This window comes from Carettochelys insculpta, chromosome 13 (genome assembly GCF_033958435.1).
Source record: "Carettochelys insculpta isolate YL-2023 chromosome 13, ASM3395843v1, whole genome shotgun sequence".
Taxonomy (NCBI): domain Eukaryota; kingdom Metazoa; phylum Chordata; order Testudines; family Carettochelyidae; genus Carettochelys; species Carettochelys insculpta.
In genome coordinates, this window is record NC_134149.1 from 3,055,475 (window position 1) to 3,075,855 (window position 20,381).

The following is a 20,381-nucleotide window of genomic DNA, read 5'->3' on the forward strand; positions in this document are numbered from 1 at the left end:
CACAGATTGCTAGCGAGGTGTCCAAGAACCCCAATATGTTGTCTGGCCACTTCAATGATGATGTCAAGACAAATGTCTGGTTCTGTCACAAATTTAAATATGGAGAAATAAGCAGCCTGATCTCACTGTGTGTGTGCACGCACGAGCGCAGAAGACTTTCACCTGCAGAGTAATGGAAATTACTCCTAGATAGGTGCCACAATGTGAATCATCCCACATTGACATCAATCACTACACAGAAAACTGAAAACACATTTTTGGAGTCTATTCCACTTATTACGTTTCCTGTCTTTCTTGCACCACCTTTTGTTTTCAAGATTTCCCCTGCTGTTTATGCCTCACTTAACAGCTAGGTTCTATTTCTGAGCTGAATCACTCAGGCACTTTTTGCACTATATTCAAATAATAACTAGGTAAGAAAAAATAAAAATTGCCTCTAACACCCTGTTTTCATGCAAATAGCCACAAGATACGTTAGGAAAAATAAACTGAAATTAAGTAATTGGGATTCTATCAATAATTGCGGGAGGACAGCACCCTGTGTTAAGCCATTAAGTGACATGCAAAGTGGCATCCCATAGCACAACTGACATGGAGTATCTGCACCAGCTGAACTTAGGCACAATGGGCAAAATCATAAACTGTCATTTCATGAAAGTCAAATTACAGATTAGTTATTGGTGAACAAGATATACTGTCCTTAATCAGGCCCACCACAGGAGGAGATAGGAGCAGATGGCACCATTAAAACCAAAAATGCCAGAAATCAGATCAACAGTGAACATGTGAGTTGTTAGACTTTTATTGCCCCTCTCAGCAATAGTTTATGCGAGATTGCTACTCACAAGTTAATGACATCTTGTTTTTTCTAATGACTTTCCTTAGTCTCTGAATTAAATCATATGGCAAACATTACATCCCTCAGGACTTGCCTTCTTTTCCTGTGTGACATCCTCCAGTGACACACGCCTACTATAAAATAAAAAGGTAGAGGCTTGGATAACAAAGGGTAAATATTTTAAATCATGAAAATAAAGGCATATAGCATTGGAGCTCCTCCTTGGGAGAAGCATCTACAATAAAAAAGTACCACAGCACAATTGAAGGAGAACAGGCTAATGTCACTCAATGCTAGGAGAACAACAAGAAGTCTTGTGGCACCTTATAGACTAACAGATATCTTGGAGCATAAGTTTTCATGGGCAAAGACCTGCTTCATCAGATGCATCTGACAAAGCGGGTCTTTGTCTACGAAAGCTTATGCTCCAAAATATCTGTTAGTCTATAAGATGCCACAAGACTTCTTGTTCTCAAAGCTACAGACTAACATGGCTACCCCTCTGATACTCAGTGCTGGATTTACTTCTGAGAACATGACCTCAGAATTACTTGTTTTTCTGTTTTTTCCAGCCAACTTCTCTCCTCTAAAAATGCGTGTGTATTTCAATCACCATTTTCCATTTTAAAATCTGTTTGGATATTTGAGTCAAGAGAACTTAAATACTTTGCTTTAAACTAAATTGAGAAACCCAACTTCAAATTTTTTTTTTTTTTTAAATATTGGGTGTGTTTTATTGCTATTAAAATATTGAGCTGACACGAACTCTCATGGAAAGCTATTTTAATAAAAAATTGAAGCAGAACTAAAGCTCAAAATGCATTTCCATCAAATACATGAAACTCAAATGTGATCTTCACAACCAGCATTTGAAATTTCAGTCTCAATATACAAGCCTAAAAACTGACCAAGACAAACACACATATTCAGAATCCCTAAAAGCTTTACAAAATGTTAGCATAACATTTGTTACTGTTCTTCGTTGACAGCTTGTTCCCCAGGCCTTTCCCCCTTCCTTCCTACAACTCATCTAAGCCCACCTTTGATTTCTAGAGAACTGCCCCTCTACCTTGACAATACTTGATTATATTACAGGTCAGCCAATAAACAGGATTTTTAAGGACATATTACTAAAAGAATTACTACCATTTGATTCTAGATAAGGTAAATTAACTCTGCTGTTAAGCCTGTGTATTACAGCATGATTTCAAGTCCTACTGAAGCCAATGGAAACGTGCACATTTTCACTGCAGTGATGCTAACAACATGCAGAAACACATTTAAAATATGAGAGAAGTAGGCAAGGAACAAACCAGTTCATCTGTTAAAAAGTCAGCATACAACAGGGTCTCTGCTCTACCTTAGGAGCAAAGTCTGTCCTTTAATTATTTTTTTAAATGAGAGAAGTAATAGAAAGCAAAGGCGCTGCACATTACTAAGAACTAAGCAATGCTATTTTGATTATATTTTGAACAGCTGAAGTTCCAGAAAAGTGCATTGGCAAAATAAATAAATAACCCCTCAAAGACAGTGAATGTAGGTGCCAATATATTATTAAAGCAGAGTGCTTCTTGAGGTCACTATCAAATATGCTCCTTGGGAGGTGAACATAATTTTATTAAAAATTACCTGAAAAGATGAGCAAAGCTTTCAGATATGTTTGGCCTATCTAAATAGGAACAAAGACATGAGGAACATTCAAGAGTGAAGAACAGGCTGAGAGTAATACAAAAGTTTGTTGTCGGCTCTGTGTTGCCAAAACATTCTGGGACAAGCTTCTGTTTCTATAGCAGAGTAAACTACTAAAAAAGGCAAAATACCAGATCTTTTACTATTAAAAGTGAAGCATCAGTCAGGCTTCCATTCCAGATATGCATCACGTTTAAACATGAAATTCTGAAGTTTTCATCCACACATTCAACAATTTTCCCACATAACCTAGAAACTTGCTAAAGAATTTGCTGCAGTAACATAAGGTGCATTATGTAGTGTTGCTGTAGCTGTGTCAGGCCCAGAATTAGAGAGGCACTGTGGGTGAGATAATATTTTTCACTGGATTTGTCTCCCTCACCAAGGCTACGTCTACGCTAGCCAAAAACTTTGAATGGCCATGCAAATGGCCATTTCGAAGTTTACTAATGAAGCGCTGAAATACATATTCAGCACCTCATTAGCATGCGGGCAGCCGCAGCACTTCGAAATTGATGCGGTTCGCCACCGCACAGCTCATCTAGACAGGGCTCGTTTTCGAAAGGCCCCTGGCTACAACCGAGTCCCCTTACTCCTATGAGCAGATGGGAATAAGGGGACTTCAAAGTAGCTGGGATCCTTTCGAAAAGGAGCCCCCTCTGGATGAGCCGTGTGGCGGTGAGCCGCGTCAATTTCGAAGTGCTGCGGCCGCCCGCATGCTAATGAGATGCTCAATATGTATTTCAGCACTTCATTAGTAAACTTCGAAATGCGAAGTTTTTGGCTAGGGTAGACATGGCCCAACAGATGTACTATCTCACCCACCATGTTTGTCTATGATGTACCATGTCAGAAAAAGTCTCAGAGGTAGCCATGTTAGTCTGCAGCCCCTGAAAGACTAAGAATTTTATGTATAAGTAATGAGCTTTCATGGGTAAGGCCCACTTTGCTCAGTTCTACTCCAGGATCTGAAAATCACAGAAATATAAAACAGGGAGTTGAGGGGCGGGGGGAGAGAAAGGAGGAGCAGGAGAAAGAAAAAAGGAGTAGAAAAGAAAAAAAAAAAGAGGGGAGTGTCATCTATCACTAAGAGGGCCTCTGGGAAGATTGCTCGCTTTGTCATGTGGGGTGGGGGGGAACTTTACAGGCACTTATTTAAAGTGGATTCCCTTTATCTGGTACGAAAATTTTACTTCAGAGGATATCGTCATTCCCCTCTCATCCCCAAAGCACTCACATCACTGGAGGAAAAAAAAAAAAAAAATATTTTCTTCATCTGTTTTTCAGATTAGCAAAACACATAACATCCAGCTCAGTGAACTGAGATAAACAGTTGTCTGGAAACTAACCAGGTTACCAAATAAGCTGCAGCAGTATCAGTGTGAGTATTATGTGGATTACATGTGTTTAAAAAATATATATTTTTCAATTGTAACAGCATGTTAGTAAGTCAAATATTTTACACTTTGATAGCTCCTGGAATGTCTGAATACACTGCTGGCAGCAACATCTTGATTGTAAAAAGATATATTTAATACAAGACAGAGATAACCTTTATACAAGCAAAAATAGGTTTCAAATCATATACCCAAATATCAGAAATGGTAAAGAAAACTAGTACTCTCAGGAGCTGGAGGAATTATTTGAACACATGTTCTGAATGTGTTAATAGAGGTTACTTTTTGCAATTATGCAAAATGATTAGAGAAGCTTTTTTTTCTAAGTGTTCCTCCCAATATGCATTTCCAGTTGAGAGAACATTTTGCTGCACCATCCAGGTCTGTCTTATTTTCTTAAATCCCTCGCTACTGCTTCGGTTTTGTTTTAAAATTTCAAACTTAACAATACACGTCTCAAAAACAAGGAGTCAGTGGCCAGGGTACATGGAGGAGAAAGGTTCTGAAAAATAAATCTAGGCTGCTAAATAAGAAACTGAAGTCACTCTGGGACCTCCAGGAGAGCTTTCACTACAATGCTTCCGGTTCCATGTTCAGGGCAGGGTAGCCAGGCAGAACTGCAGTCTCAATGAACAGATGAGGCAATGGTACAGGGAGACTGTTTTAGGCTCATCAAGAATTGGGGAACCTTTTGGGAAAGAAGGGGCTTACAGAGGAAGGATGGGCTCCACTTAACCCAAAAACAGAACCAGACTGATGGCTTGTAAAATTACAAAACGCCGCAGAGGAGTGTTTAGAATAAGGGCTAGAAAAATCCAGCAAAAATGGAGGGGAACACACTTCAGAGACCTCCTCTTAGGGAAGGATCTATTAACCAGGATTCTCCGCATCTCAGTTAGGAGAGGACAAAACACATGTAAAAACTGAAGAGAAATACTCAGACAAAAAAGGATCCCATTCACAATTACATCACAAAATGGCAGACAGCTAAAAAATAACTAATCTATAACTGTTTTTATAAAAATGCTACCAGTCTAACTACTAATATGGGTGAAGTTCCACAGCCACCCTGGGATCAGCACCCATTGGTGTCTGATGCCTCCCTCACTATTTCCTTCCACCTTGCCCTGTCCAGTGCAGAGTGGCTTAGTTTCTGTAGACAGCTCTGCACCAATCATCTACCCATTCTCTATGGAGCCTGCCTCTCCTATTCAAATAGTCCATTATGGTGAATACCAGGGTCTTGACTTTTCATTCATCATTCATTCTGCAGATATGCCCGAATAGTTGTAACTGCCATTATATAACCTTTTGCAGTTGTTTATCTTTCGGCTGTATCTTCCCACATAATTCCTGATTGGTGACCTTCTGCATCCATCCTATTCTCAGGATCTTTCTCCAACAACTCCTCTCGAATGCCAATATCCTTCTGTGAATCTTCGTTATCAGCCATGTCTCACATCCATACAACGTGCTGCTGAATATACACATTTTCAAGACATTCAGCTTTGTTCCTAAGCTAATCACTGCTTTTCCAGATCTTATTTGTCCCCCTTCTAACTCATTCTGACTTTCGCTATTCTAGTCACTATTTCCAGACACATGAACTTCTCTACCCTCTCTAGTTCAACCTCACCTATACTGATCTTCCTTCCTATTCCCTTATCTACAAATACCATTATTTTTGTTTGATCAATGCTCATAATCAGTCCATACTGCTTCCCTTCCACGTTTAGCACCTGCACCATTCTAGCTAGCTTCTTTTCATCTTCTTCAATGATAATTATATCATCCGCAAACCTCAAGTTGTTAATTCTCATCCTGTGCACAGACTTCCCTTCGACCTCTTCTCTGATCTTGTCCATAGCTCTTTCTAGGTGCACGAAGATACTCAGCAACATTGGATCTCCTTGTTTCGTACCTCTACTCATTCTAAACCAACTTTCCAACTCTCCGCACATTCTCACTGCTGCCTCCACATTGTTACTGATATCCAACAACCGTATGTCTGCTACAATTCCAACACTGACCAAGTCACTTTCTGATCTATACTGTTAAATGCCTTCTGAAAAATCGACAAAGCAATTGCAGATGTTCTTGTTCTTTCATTAAGCTTTCTCCACTACCAATCTTAGAGCCCATATCTACTGTATGGTACTTTATCTTTTCTGAATCCCACTTGGTTACCCACGAGGGCTACGTCTACACGTGCAGCCAACATCGAAATAGCTTATTTCGATGTTGCGACATCGAAATAGGCTATTTCGATGAATAACGTCTACACGTCCTCCAGGGCCGGCAATGTCGATGTTCAACTTCGACGTTGCTCAGCCCAACATCGAAATAGGCACAGCGAGGGAACGTCTACACGCCAAAGTAGCACACATCGAAATAAGGGAGCCAGGCACAGCTGCAGACAGGGTCACGGGGCGGACTCAACAGCAAGTCGCTCCCTTAAAGGGCCCCTCCCAGACACACTTTCATTAAACAGTGCAAGATACACAGAGCCAACAACTAGTTGCAGACCCTGTATATGCAGCACGGACCCCCAGCTGCAGCAGCAGCAGCCAGAAGCCCTGGGCTAAGGGCTGCTGCCCACGGTGACCACAGAGCCCCGCAAGGGCTGGAGAGAGAGTATCTCTCAACCCCCCAGCTGATGGCCGCCATGGAGGACCCCGCTATTTCGATGTTGCGGGACGCGGATCGTCTACACGTCCCTACTTCGATGTTGAACGTCGAAGTAGGGCGCTATTCCCATCCCCTCATGGGGTTAGCGACTTCGACGTCTCGCCGCCTAACGTCGATTTCAACTTCGAAATAGCACCCAACATGTGTAGACGTGACGGGCGCTATTTCGAAGTTACTGCCGCTACTTCGAAGTAGCGTGCACGTGTAGACGCAGCTTAGATGTTCTACCTGTAATCTCAGTCAGTATTATCAGCAGCACCTTGCCCAGATGACTTGTTAGAGCAATCATTCTGTAATCCTTGCATTGCAGGTCACTTCCCTTCTTGTGTATTGTCACTAGTATGGATCCTGTCCACTCCTTGGTGCATTCCCTTCCTTCCATTCTATATTACATAGTCAGTGTATTTCCTGAATCATATTTTCTCCACCGTATTTGATCATCTCTCCCATGATCTTGTTTCCAGGGCTCTTACGGTTCTTTAGTAGTTTCAGTGCTCTTTCTACCTTCTCCTTCCATATCGGTCTTGCTCTTAATGCTTGGCACAGTATCTCTTTCAGTTCTTCAATAGGTCTCTCAGAGACACTTGGGTCCAACTGTGCTTGGTACAGATTGCTGCAATATCTCATCCATCACTGCAAAACCTTCTCCTTGTTCATGAGCACCTTGGTCATTCATGTGTGTGCACCCACATCAAACAGTATGGAAGAAGAGATTGAGCTATTCTATAAAGACTTGACAAACATGATGGAGGAGATACCAAAGAGAGATGTGTTGAACAGAGGAGATTGGAACATGAAGGTCAAAACAGAAAATGAAGGTTGTCAGAGAGTCATGGGAAGGTTTGGATACAGAGAAAGAAACAAATGAGGTGAGAAACTACCAGAGTTTGCTATAAAGCACGAGATGGTGACCTGCAACATGAGATTCCAACAAAAGGACTATAAGAGTGGACATGGAGATTGAATGACAGGAAGTCCAAGAACATGATAGATATGATCTTGATAAGAAGATGCGTAACATCAGTGCAGCAGTGCCGCACTTTCCAAGAAGCGGATATAGACTAGGACCATGGTCTAATGATCGCAAACAAGATGAAACTCAAGAGAAAGTGTAAGATACAGTTTGAGAAAAGAAGATACATGGTAAGGAAGAAAGCGGGAATGCACAGAGAGCAGCAATCAAAGAGAAGATTAGGAATGCAGGCACAGAGAAAGACCTAGATAAGAGAGTCAAAGAGCTAGCCACGGCAACAGAAGAGGCAATTGAGCAGACTGTTCCAGAAGAAAAGAAGATCAAAAAGAAGCGGCTTATACAGGAGACACTGGTCCAAGAGAAGAGATGTTGAAAATCAGAAAGGATGTTTCTGAGAGAGCAGAGCAGCAATACAGAGTGAACTGGAGTGCCTACTATTAAATGAGAATACTGATGTAACAGCCATCACAGAAACTTGGTAGAACAACGATAGTCAATGGGACAGTAATAACAAGGTACAATACATATAGGAATGACATGCTGGTGGGGAAGTGGCACTATATGTCAAAAGCAAGCAAAGGCAAACATAGGAATAGATGTCTATCAGGGATGGTGTAGATAGTGGTCGGTCCTGCCGTCGGGGCAGGGGACTGGACTCGATGGCCTCTCGAGGCCCCTTCCGGTCCTAGTGTTCTATGATTCTATGATTCATCAAATAGCAACACAGAATCCCTATGGATACAGTTTCCATGCTTAAAATAATAAAAATATGGTTGATAAAGTTATACTATTGACTTCCTGGTGAGTCCAGGATTGTGCGGTGAAATGCACCAAAGGATTAGAGAAGCAATAAAAACAGAAAACTCACTAATAATGTTGGATTTCAGCAGTCCCTGTCCTGATTGGTTATGAATCCCTTCAGGGTGGCATGGAGAGATAAAGTTTCTAAACAACACTAATGACTTTCTTGGAGCAGCCAGTCCTGGAACGTGCAAGGGGAGAGGTGATTCTTGAATTAGTCGTAAACTGAGCACAGGATCTGGTCCAAGTGGTGAACCTAGCTGAACAGCTATCTATAGGTAGTATAACACAACTAAATGCAACATCAGTCTCGTGCGAGGAATACCAAAGCAGCCGATCAGTAGCATTTAACTGCAGAAAGGGGAACTATACAAAAATGAAAAAGCTAGCTAAATGGATATTATAGTCCTAAAGGTAAAAGACTCAAACTAAAGTATACCCAAAATTGAAAACTTAACTGGAGGAGTTTAAAAAAATGTCACCAGGGTTAAATAAAGTAAAAGGGCTTAGAGACAAAAAAGTATCCTTTAAAAATTGGAAGTTAGATCTACTATGGAAAACTGAAAAGAGCATGAACTTTGGCAAATATAAAATATAATAAGGAAGGCCAAAAAAGAACTTGACAAAGAGCTATTAAATACAAAAGCTAACATACAATCAGTACAGCCACTGGACAGTCCTGGTGCTAAAAGGACACAAGGAAGATTAGGTCATTTGAAGACACTACATGAACTCTTTGTATCAGTCTTCTCTGCAGGGGATGTGAGGGAGATTCCAACACCTGAGCTATTATCTTTACATGGCAAATCTGAGTCAGTGTCTTAGTCTCAGGCATCAGCAGAGGCAGCTTTGGAACAAACTGGTAAGTTACACAGTAGTAAGCACCCAGGACCAAATGGCGTTCACCCAAGAGTTCAGAAGGAACTCAAATATGAATTTGCAGAGTTTCAAATTGCTTTAATGTATCTTAAGACTTAAATCTGACCCATACCAAAATGACTGAAGGACAGCTAATGCAACAATTTAAAACAAACAAACCAATCAACCTCCAGAGGCAATCCTGGCAACAAAAAAAGGTACAGTGAAGGCCAACAAAAATTATTAAGGGCATGGAAGAGGTGGTGTATAGGAGATACATAAAAGTCTGAGTATGACTATTTTCATGTATTTACATCACAGGTACAAACAAAATGCAGTTTTACTTGGTTACAGTGCTTCTTACAGAAGAGCATTTGATAAAATAACTTCTCATTAAGTCACTTTATGTTACTTTTGTGTGAATCAGAGAAAATAAGCACATTCGTCCTACCCCTGCTTTTATTCTTAGTCCACCAACTATGCTGGTGAGCTGCAGCTCAGTAATAAATATTCTTGCTTTCAGTTAGCACTAAAAGTGTGCAGAGTACAGTGTTCATTTTCCAAAGCAACAGCATGCATATATTTAACAGTTTCCAAAGAACTCCTGAGCGCTCAGCACACATGCATGCCAGACAGATTGGCACTACTGCAAGTGAATGGCCCAAAAAAGTGTGTTTTATTAGAGCAATTTGTGAACTACAACAGATTGATATGAAAGTTACACTTTATCAACAGCTGTTACAGTCTATTGGCCAAGCAATCCTATTTATTAAAGCTTGCTTGAACACATTTTCTCAGTATACCAGAGAGATTTTAAATGGCTCTATGATTAAGATCGAGAAACAGGTGAATGTTGGTCAGCTGGATTTGGGAGGGTGTACTGCATCTGTTTTTTAAAAGTGAAGTCAGATTATAATGGATTATCAATTTTCCTCTTTAATCTTACTTGCTTTTGTCCAAACAGAATTTAGAGCAGAAATAGGATAACCAGGTCAAAAAAAAAAAAATCCACACCAGTGCTTACCTTACAATAGCTACATTGCTCTGGGATGTAGATATTTCATCCTGCTCACCACCACCCCCCCACACCACCCCCGTACCTCCTGCGTCCCATAGCTGTGTCAACATAGGTTTTAAATACAGACCATCACTAATCTTGTTTTTGCTAGTCAAGGTCATCCTGTGGCAAACATACATTAACGAACTATAACCTAAACCCAATCTCTTCTAACCTGGCAAATCTAGAACGGCTGCAGCCAATGTGATAACATCCTGGGCTATATCACTTAGAGTACCAAAAGTAACAACACAGCACTATCTATGATTTTCTAAAGATGACAGAAGAAGCTGCATCTGCCTGGATTTTGGCAGTCCTTTTTATAACTGATAAATGTTTAACAGACACAAGGTGGATGAGGCAATACCTTTTGCAAGCTTTTGAGTCAGTCTCTCACACCAACAGAAGTTAGTCCAAAAAAGAGATATAACCTCACCCTCCTTGCATCTCTACCATTCTGGGATGGACAAGAGTACAATTACACTGCATGCATCAAACACACGTGGACTGCTTCAGAACAGGACTGTAGCCAATGTACAGGTTAATTTAAGTGCCCAACGGATTTTGCAGTTAAGGGGGATTCTGAGGTCTATACAACTATTAGAGGACAAATTTTAGCTATAAATTAGGAATCCAGACCAGACCAACAGTACTGGTCACCAACTTATGAACAGATAATCAGCTCTTAATGTCTGAGAGTGGCTCGGAGAAACCTACCGAGTCCGCAGAAAGGCCTGGTAATTAATAAGTTTAACAAGGCAAACACAGTCCTCCAAAAGTACCAGGAAGCCCTGGTTCAAGGACATAACCCCTTCCATCTTTTACTGGTGGCATGCAGGTGGATCTACTACCAAAAACTGAAATTGTAGTCTAAGTTGTCTGAAAAGAGGGGAGAAGAACACAATACATGTGTGAAAGTGAAATGTAAAGTGAATTAAAATCCTGATATAATCTCAGATTGCTTCTCATTCCAACTCTTTTGTGTGTTGATATCTGAAAAATCTGAGGACATTCCTGCACATACCTCTCAATTCACTGATTGCTAGAAAGCAGCATTCTGCTCTCCTTCCCAAAAAGCCTCCTCCTTGCTATGGAGGCAGTAATGGGAGGATAGTCACTAATCAATCCTTTTATTTCACTTCTCCTCCTCAATGAGCAGCTTCGGTGACAACCTCCATATTGCTCATAAATATCTTAATTTTCAATCAATTTCACCACTCCCATAATTCCAGAAGCAACGCTGAAAACTGACAAAATGGTTAGTTTTCACAAGCTCATAGGGAAGCCATAAACTAGAGCAAAAGCACCAGAAGAGTCTGTAGATTTAAGATGATGTATACTCTCCTCTGATCTGGAAGATGACCTTTGCAACAATTTAAAAAAAATCCTTAAGATTCTGCAGAAGTTGAGGGTGGGTAATTTCTCAAACTTTATTGTAACTCCTACTGTAAGTTCCCATTACAGACAGACATTTTCCCAAAGAACAGATCCATGATCACCATAAGCAGAGTCATATCACTCTTGCAGACATTTGTCACTAGATTTTTAAGCATATTATTTCATTAAATTTTAATATCTAATTCTACTATCTAAATTTAATATTGATATCTAATATTAAATATTTAATTAAGAAACAAAATGCACTGAAAGTGCAACTGAAGGCTTTTGTTAGATGAATGTTTCATGTATATAAAATAGACTAACCAGTTTACTCTCAGTAAAAAGAAAATCTAGCAAATTTCACACTACATTTGTTGTACATGTGAAAAAGTTATGCCTTCACACAGAAATAAAATGGCTCAGTTTATTCTGAAATATGTACTCATGTTCCACACCAGAGCCATTTATTACGAAGGCTACGTCTACACTAGCCCAGAACTTCAAAATGGCCATTTTGAAGTTTACTAACGAAGCACTGAAATACGTATTCAGCATCTCATTAGAATGCCGGCAGCCGCGGCACTTCGAAATTGACGCAGCTCACCTCCGCGCGGCTCGTCCAGATGGGGCTCCTTTTCGAAAGGACCCCGGCAACTTCAAAATCCCCTTATTTCTAAGGGGATTTCGAAGTTGCCGGGGTCCTTTCGAAAAGGAGCCCCATCTGGACGAGCCGCGCGGAGGTGAGCTGCGTCAATTTCGAAGTGCCGCGGCTGCCGGCATTCTAATGAGGTGCTGAATACGTATTTCAGCGCTTTGTTAGTAAACTTCAAAATAGGCATTTGCATGGCCATTTTGAAGTTTTGGGCTAGTGCACACACGGCCCAAATGTCAAAAACCATTCTGGACAAAATATATTCAATTCAGTGAGTTGGGGGATGTTCCCCACCCACCCATCCACCACCCAGAGTGGTGCAGTCCAAGAATAGTGTGAGCAAGGAAGCCCACACTGCTCTCAGGCCACAGTGCTCTGGGGGAGAGCCAGGACAGCTCCCACACTCACCAGAAGTAGCACTGATGGTAGTTACAGGGGAGGGTGCCATTCTGGGGGTGCATGTGGCCCCCAGTGCAACTCCCTTCCACACATCACTTCTGGTAGTGAGCATGAACCCCTACACCCATTCAATTCACTGAGTCATTTTTCTATCTTTCAAAGCCTTGAGACCAAAGTTATTCTGATGTTGCCAAGAAAACATGGAAGCACAAAGCATGAAGCTGCAAACTCAAGTTTATGCAATGAACATACACAAAAAGCAGACCCTCCTAAGAACACTTACTGCCCTTTACGGATTATTTATCTTAAAGAATTTCATATACATTTACTTTTCATATGGCAGTACTGGTGTTATTAATGTACACTAGTTTTTAAAATTTAAAAAAGTGAATAGTGTACATAAAGTTAAGAAAGGTTGCTGTGATGTATGATGCTGGAAACGTTAACTCACTTTTATTTTCCAGAACATATTGATTTATTTTGATCTTATAATATGTAGGCTACCCCCATAAAACGCAGAGGAATAGCTTGCTTTTGGGCCCTTAATAATGTCCCTTTGAAAAACTGCCAACTCTACTCTACGTTTGGAGAAATGGTCTGAAGTAAACAGGATGAAGTTTAATAAAAACAAATGCAAAGTGCTCCACTTAGGAAGGAACAAATCAATTTCACACATACAGAATGGGAAGCGACTGTCTAGGAAGGAGTATGGCAGAAAGGGATCTAGGGGTTATAGTGGACCACAAGCTAAATATGAGTCAACAGTGCGATGCTGTTGCAAAAAAAGCAAACGTGATTCTGGGATGCATTAACAGTTGTGTTGTGAACAAGACACGAGAAGTCATTCTCCTGCTCTACTCTGCACTGGTTAGGCCTCAGCTGGAGTATTGTGTCCAGTTCTGGGTGCCGCATTTCAAGAAAGATGTGGAGAAATTAGAAAGGCTCCAGAAAAGAGCAACAAGAATGATCAAAGGTCTAGAGAACAGGACCTATGAAAAAAGGCTGAAAGAACTGGGATTGTTTAGTTTGGAAAAGAGAAGATTGAGGGGAGACATGACAGCAGTTTTCAGGTATCTAAAAGGGTGTCATAAGGAGGAGGGAGAAAACTTGTTCTTCTTGGCCTCTGAGGATAGAACAAGAAGCAATGGGCTTAAACTGCAGCAAGGGAGGTTTAGGTTGGACATTAGGAAAGAGTTCCTAACAGTCAGGGTGGTCAAACAGTGGAATAAATTGCCTAGGCAGGTTGTGGAATCTCCATCTCTGGAGATATTTAAGAACAGGTTAGATAAATGTCTATCAGGGATGGTCTAGACAGTACTTGGTCCTGCCATGAAGGCAAGGGGCTGGACTCTATGACCTCTCAAGGTCCCTTCCAGTCCTAGCATTCTATGATTCTATGAAAAATGTGCTTATTTCCATCTTATAATTTAAACAGAAATGCAAGTAAGTTATAAAAATAAATCTGAGTCCTGCTACAGAGTAAATCACATTTCAGACATGAGCAGAATATGTCTTTTTATAAACTGTCCCTTACATATAAAGGACAAGCTGGCATCACTTTCTTTAGAGTTAAGCTTTGAATGTTTGAATATGTTTACCTGTGCCAGACACTTGAATGCTAGTATCCACTGTATTTTCTGTTCACTCTAAAAACCTTTACAAAAATCAGGTATGCCACCCTCTGGCGACTACATGAACTGAGCTAAACAGCATATCTAATAGCAGTTGTCTCAGCAAACCTAACGTTCATTTCACAAGTCCCCATGTCAATCAGGAAGCTACAATACAAAGTCAGACTTGATTTTATAATATTGAGAAATGGTGCAACCCAACTAGTTTTTTCTTTTGTAGATCTGAACAAAGTTCACCAAATACAGTTCAATGAAGTTTACATATTTTCTAGCACTATACAAAGTGCACGCCACTATGCAGCTCTCTCCTGCATACTTCTTATGGAAAAGATCCTACAGCTAGGACCCCAGCAAATTTATTGTCATGAAAAACCTATCACAGACCATGACATCTGGTCTCCACCTGTGAAATCCAGGCTTGTGTGTACTTTTACCCTATACTACACAGATTTCATGGAGGAGACCAGTTTTCTCCAATTGGGGATTGTGACTCAAAAGGGAGTTGCAGAGAGGTCACAAGGTTATTGCCACCCTTACTTCTTTGCTGCCTTCAGAGCTGGGAAGCCAGAGAGTGACGGCTACTAACTGAGGGTCAGCTCCGCAGGCAGAAAACACCGAGGTAAAGGTGGAAATACCATCCCATCTCTCCTGCTGTGCTGTTGCAGTGGTGGCTCTGCCTTCAGATCCCAGCTAGGCACCCCTGTTCTCCAGCTACCCAGCTGTGATTGCAGCACCACTGCCAGTAGCAGCAACAAGGAAGTAAAGGTACTGTGTGTGCACATGTGCCTTTTTCTAATCAGGACCCATCCAATTAAAACACTGAAATGTCAGTTTTAAATAACTGAAATCATGAAATTTATTTTTTTTTTTAAATCACATGACTATGAAATTGACCAACATGGGCCATGAATTTGGTAAGGCTCTACCTATAGAGCATGCTGTCTGATTTTGCCCATAGTTAGCAGCGGTGTCCCCTTCAAGCTCAGCGCTTGGGCAGCCACCCAAGAGTTATTCAAATGGCACAGAACTCCCATAGCTGGCAGCATGTTTCTACCAGTGATGCACATCTGCAAATGCCTCGGTACATAAAAAAGTTTATTCTGTACGTATCTGGAAAAAAAATTAAAGGGAACACCAGTGAGGGGCCTTTCTGTTTGTTTTTGTTCCAAGGAAACTGTGGATGTGAGGTCAAGGTCTTTAATAACCCGAAGATCTGATTTAAAATTTTTAACAGAGCTCCTGTACTACCCCTTCATGACTGGTCAGCCCCACCTCCGTCCCCTCACTAAGGGTATGTCTACACAAAAAGTGATTTCAAAATAACAGCTGTCATTTCAAAATAAAACCATCCTACCACCTACCCAAGGCAGCCATTATTTCAAAATTGCACAAGGAACAGTGCCTATTTCCATTGAAGGGCTGCTTGGACAGGGAATACAGCTTCTTTAGAAATAAGCCATAGCTCTCTGGAGTCTCATGGCTCTATTTAGGACCAGGCTCTGTCTATGCTGTATTTGGAAATAGTGAAGTGCTATTTCGTAATGCACTGTGTGTGTAGCAGTGATATTTTGAAATAAGCTATTTCAGAATAACTCTTCTGGAATAGCTTCTTTTGGCGTAACCGTGCTGGGTAGATATAACCTCAGGCCCCAGCCTCCTTCCCTCTGTTGGTCATCCTCCCCCACCTTCACTCACTTTCTCTGGGCTGCAGCAGAGCTGCAAGGGCTCTGCCTGGGAGTGCAGGCTCAGGGTGAATCCAGGGGTGGGGGGGTGCCTTAGGCTGAGACTGAGGGATGAGGGCTGGGGAGGGTGGGGTGTAGGATCTGAGAGAGAGATGGGGTACCAATAGGGACTCTGGGCTGGGGCAGAGTGCTGGGGTGTGGGGTAAGAACTCCGACTGAGGGGGCAGGCTCAGGGGTTTAAAATGCAGGCAAGGGCTCAGAGCTGGGTTGGGGGGGAGGGGTATGCAAGCTCCGGGAGGGAGTCTGGCTGTGAGAGGGGACTCCAGGCTGGAACAGGAGGTTGCAGTCCAGAAGATGGTTCACGATGTCAACAGCACTTACCAAGGCTCCCAGAAAGCGGCTGTCATGTCCCTGCAGTCCTTGGGTGCACAGGTACCCAGTAAGACTCTACACACTGCCTTCACGGCCACAGGCACCATCCCCACAGCTCCCCGTTTGTGTTTCCTGCCCAATTGGAGCTGTGGAGCCAACACTCAGGCAGGGATAGCGTGTGAAACCTCCCAGGACCACCAATGTGTCAAGGGGCTGCACAGACCTGGCATTTGCTTCCAAGAAGTCACATGGAACCAGGACAGGTAAGCCTGCCTTAGCCACAGGCCCCAGGCGGTTGTGGAAGGGGTAGAGGCAGAGCTGGTCAGCAGGGCTCACAGACCCCAGTTTGAGAAACACAGGTCTAGGTCAATTTTACAGTCATCTGTTGTCTTTAGTGACATGTCAATTAAAATGACATTTCACATAGGATTGCAGTACAAAGGTAAGCGTCAATTAACATTTGTAACACTTTTTATGCTCTGCCCACTGCAGCCATACCTGGGCTCTACACGTACCACTGCAACTGACTCAGTGCTCTATTCAGATACAAACTGCTTCACTTCCTGATTATTAAATGGGGATAATAAAGTTAATCATTGTAAAGCATGTCGAGGTTTCCAGATGAAAAGTGTGAAGTGCACTTCTTCTGCTCCTCAAGGCATGGTTCAGCATTCATCTCAGCCCAGCCCAAGCCAGGCAAACTAATGATCCAACAAATGGACCAAACAGAGGGATGACTCCTGGTCACATGCCACCTGGGGCATGTTGCGCATACGCCAAGAAGATTATGCTCCCAAACTGACGCAGTTAAATTTAAGGATGAACATGGGTAGATTGTAGCAGATGCAGTCAAAGATCTGAGTCACAATCAAGCATAAATACTATACTAGAAAATATGGAAATACTGAAGTGTAAGGGAAATTGTAAACTGTAAATAACTTTGTGTCTAACATCCTGAGAGGTGCAAGCTAATGCTGAAATGTTTACCATAAACAGAAGAGTTACAATGAGTCAGAACAAAGGCCCAGCAGTTTTCTAGTTGTTTTCTCAGTTTCTGCAGAAGGCTAAACTTCCAGTTTTAAAGCAGGGGTGGTCCAATGCGTTCACCACTCTTCACGTGTGGTGAATAGGACACTGCGTTGTGGCAAAGGCAGCTCTGGAGCCTCATGTGGTTTCTGCTGAGAGTGGCATGCAGGGAATACCATCTGCCTGCTCCATCCAACTGCCTCATTGCTTGGTGGAAGAAGCCCATGACTTCAGATGCCTGGCTGCTCTGGTGAGTGGCCAGAAATGAATTAGAATGGGGCGGCTGGGAGTGCCCGGCTCTGGTGGAGGGAGAGGACATTTATTTAGAGCTGGGGAGTGAGAAATGTGGAAAGACAACACCTACCAATGTGACAATCTTAGAATTCCTATGGGACACCACTGGTTTAAAGCATTTTGTATCCACTATGTTCCTTAGATAATCTTTCAAATAAGGAACATGGTATGGAGTATTTAGCAATACTGCACAAAGTCTGAGATAAACTGCCCCATCTTCTTTCCAACCAATGTTACCTGAAGCCTATGTCCAAGTCTACACTGGTATGTTCATTAAATGATCACTTACGCATAAACTTCAGCAATTCCTGGATTTAAGAGGCAGAACAGAGCAGTGTTTGTTTAACTCGGAGACCTAAGAACACCAAACAATAACATTTTGATGCAGAACACCTATGAAAGTTTACTCCTCTCACTCATGGTGCTGGTTCCTCAGCAGCAGTATTTTTCACTCACTTCTGGCTGTTTTAAAAAGAAATATAAACTTACTCCGTTTACTCATATCAGGGGAAGTAATAAATTCAGTAAATCATCACATGCCACACACATTAGCTGACATCAAGCAGCTGACTCACAGCATTGCCACCATGCCAGTGTAGCGCATAGACCATGTGTTGTTGCTAGTTAATAAGCCGCTGTATAAGCAGGAAAAGATTACAGGAGAGCAGAGACTAGCACAACGTTACTCAACTTGGCTGTGTTGCCAGATTACTACTTCTCCTGTGGGCTGTAGAAATAAAATTTGTGCTTCAGAATTTTCCATTCTCGTTATCATTGTAAAACGTTGAATTATTTTTCCAAACACTCACAGCACACCTGCGAGTTGGTCTCAGAATACCAGTGTTCCGCAGAGTATAGTTTAAGAAATATTATCTTAAGAATAGTCACAGAGAGGCAGCTGTGTTGGTCTATCTTCACAAAACCAAAAAGCAGTCCTGTAGCACTTTAAAGACTAACAAAATGATTTATTGGGTGATGAGCTTTCATGGAACAGACCCACTTCTTCAGATCTGAAAATTCTGATAAAAGTAAACTGGCATGGTTAAATTCTTGTCATGCCAGTTTACTTTTATCAGAATTTTCAGATCTGAAGAAGTGGGTCTGTTCCATGAAAGCTCATCACCCAATAAATCATTTTGTTAGTCTTTAAAATGCTACAGGACTACTCTACTGGCTTAAGAGTACAAATTTTCCCATTCTGCCGTCCATATCGCATTCTGACCTCCAGTAAACTGGTTGTTTTTATCTACACAGATTTTTACTTTCACTGGGTTCATCATTGTATGTCAAGTCTACATTAGATAAATATGGCTAGATTACAATAAGATGTACCTATAAATTGTTTAAAATTGACAACTACTTGGCCACAGTCTGGCATGTACCTTTGCTGGTGAGAGCAACACAAGCACACCGATAAAAATCTGTCATGCTCTGATTTTTCTAGGAAATCATTTAGACTCATCCCAAAGTGGATTTCCACACTTTCCAATACACCTATCAGTCTCACTCTGCTCCTCCTCCCTCCACCAGTCAGTGGGACACTCAGTATCACATTTGTTGTAGAAACACCTGCTGGGTTTTCCAAGGAACTAAAAGCACAAATTGTTAAAGTGAAGGCAATCTTGAGGTTGAGATTTGCTTACACACACACACACACACACACACACACACACGTTACTCACCTGTGTAGTAACGATGGTTCTTCGAGATGTGTCCCCATGGGTGCTCCACAGTAGGTGTCGGGCTTGCCCCGGCACCACAGATCGGAAATCTTTAGCAGTCTCCGTTGGGTCGCGCATGCGCCGATGCACGCCAGCCCTTCGCATGCCTTCGGTCACATGCGCGATCCGGTCCCCACCGGTTCCTTGACCAACTGCCCCGGATGCTTCTGAAAAACACGAAAACAGAGCTCCGAAGCAGGGAGGATGGGCGGGTAGTGGAGCACCCACGGGGACACATCTCGAAGAACCATCGTTACTACACAGGTGAGTAACTTCTTTCTTCTTCGAGTGGTCCCCGTGGGTGCTCCACAGTAGGTGACTACCCAGCAGTGACCCCAATTAAGGAGGTGGATGTCCGCTTATGTGCAGCTTGCCCTTGATAGGACTGCTGTTGATAGGCGTGTATCCTCATCGAACACCCGGTGCATGGCATAATGCTTGGCAAAGGTGTCGTAAGATGACCAAGTCGCCGCTCTGCAGATGTCTTTTAATGCGATGCCTTTGAAGAAGGCCATCGACGTTGCCATTGCTCTGGTGGAGTGAGCCCTGGGTGGAACTAGCAGAGGGGTCTTACTGAGCTCACAGCACAGCCTTATACAGGATACGATGTGATTTGAAATTCTTTGTGAGGATAGGCCTTCCCCTTTCAACCTGGGTGCGAGAGATACCAGGAGTCTGTCCGTTTTCTGAAAGGGCTTAGTTCTGTCTCCTTACGTCCCATAGGTGCAGCCGCGCCTCTTTGCTGGAGTTGTGAGGCTTAGGATAAAATGAGGGTAATACTATTGGTTCGTTAACGTAGAACTCTGAGGAAACCTTTGGAAGGAAAGCCGGGTATAATTGTAAGATCACCACTTTTGAGAATACTGTGCAGGGTGGCGTTGCCATTATTGCTGCGAGTTCGCTCACCCTGCGGGTCGACGTGA

General features: G+C 42.2%; 1 protein-coding gene across 7 annotated transcripts in view; it reads right to left on the minus strand.

Moving 5' to 3' along the window:
• KLHL13 (kelch like family member 13) overlaps positions 1–20,381 on the minus strand; it is a 155,201-nt gene that overhangs the window by 65,529 nt on the left and 69,291 nt on the right. Inside the window, exon 2 of one of the 7 annotated variants that reach the window (XM_075007525.1) lies at positions 18,429–18,464. The exons of 5 other annotated variants lie outside the window; for them this stretch is intronic. The gene's annotated coding sequence lies outside the window, so the exon portion shown is untranslated. Of the gene's footprint in view, positions 1–10,268; positions 10,289–18,428; positions 18,465–20,381 lie in introns of those variants that run through there. One more of the 7 variants, XM_075007532.1, reaches the window with a different exon arrangement.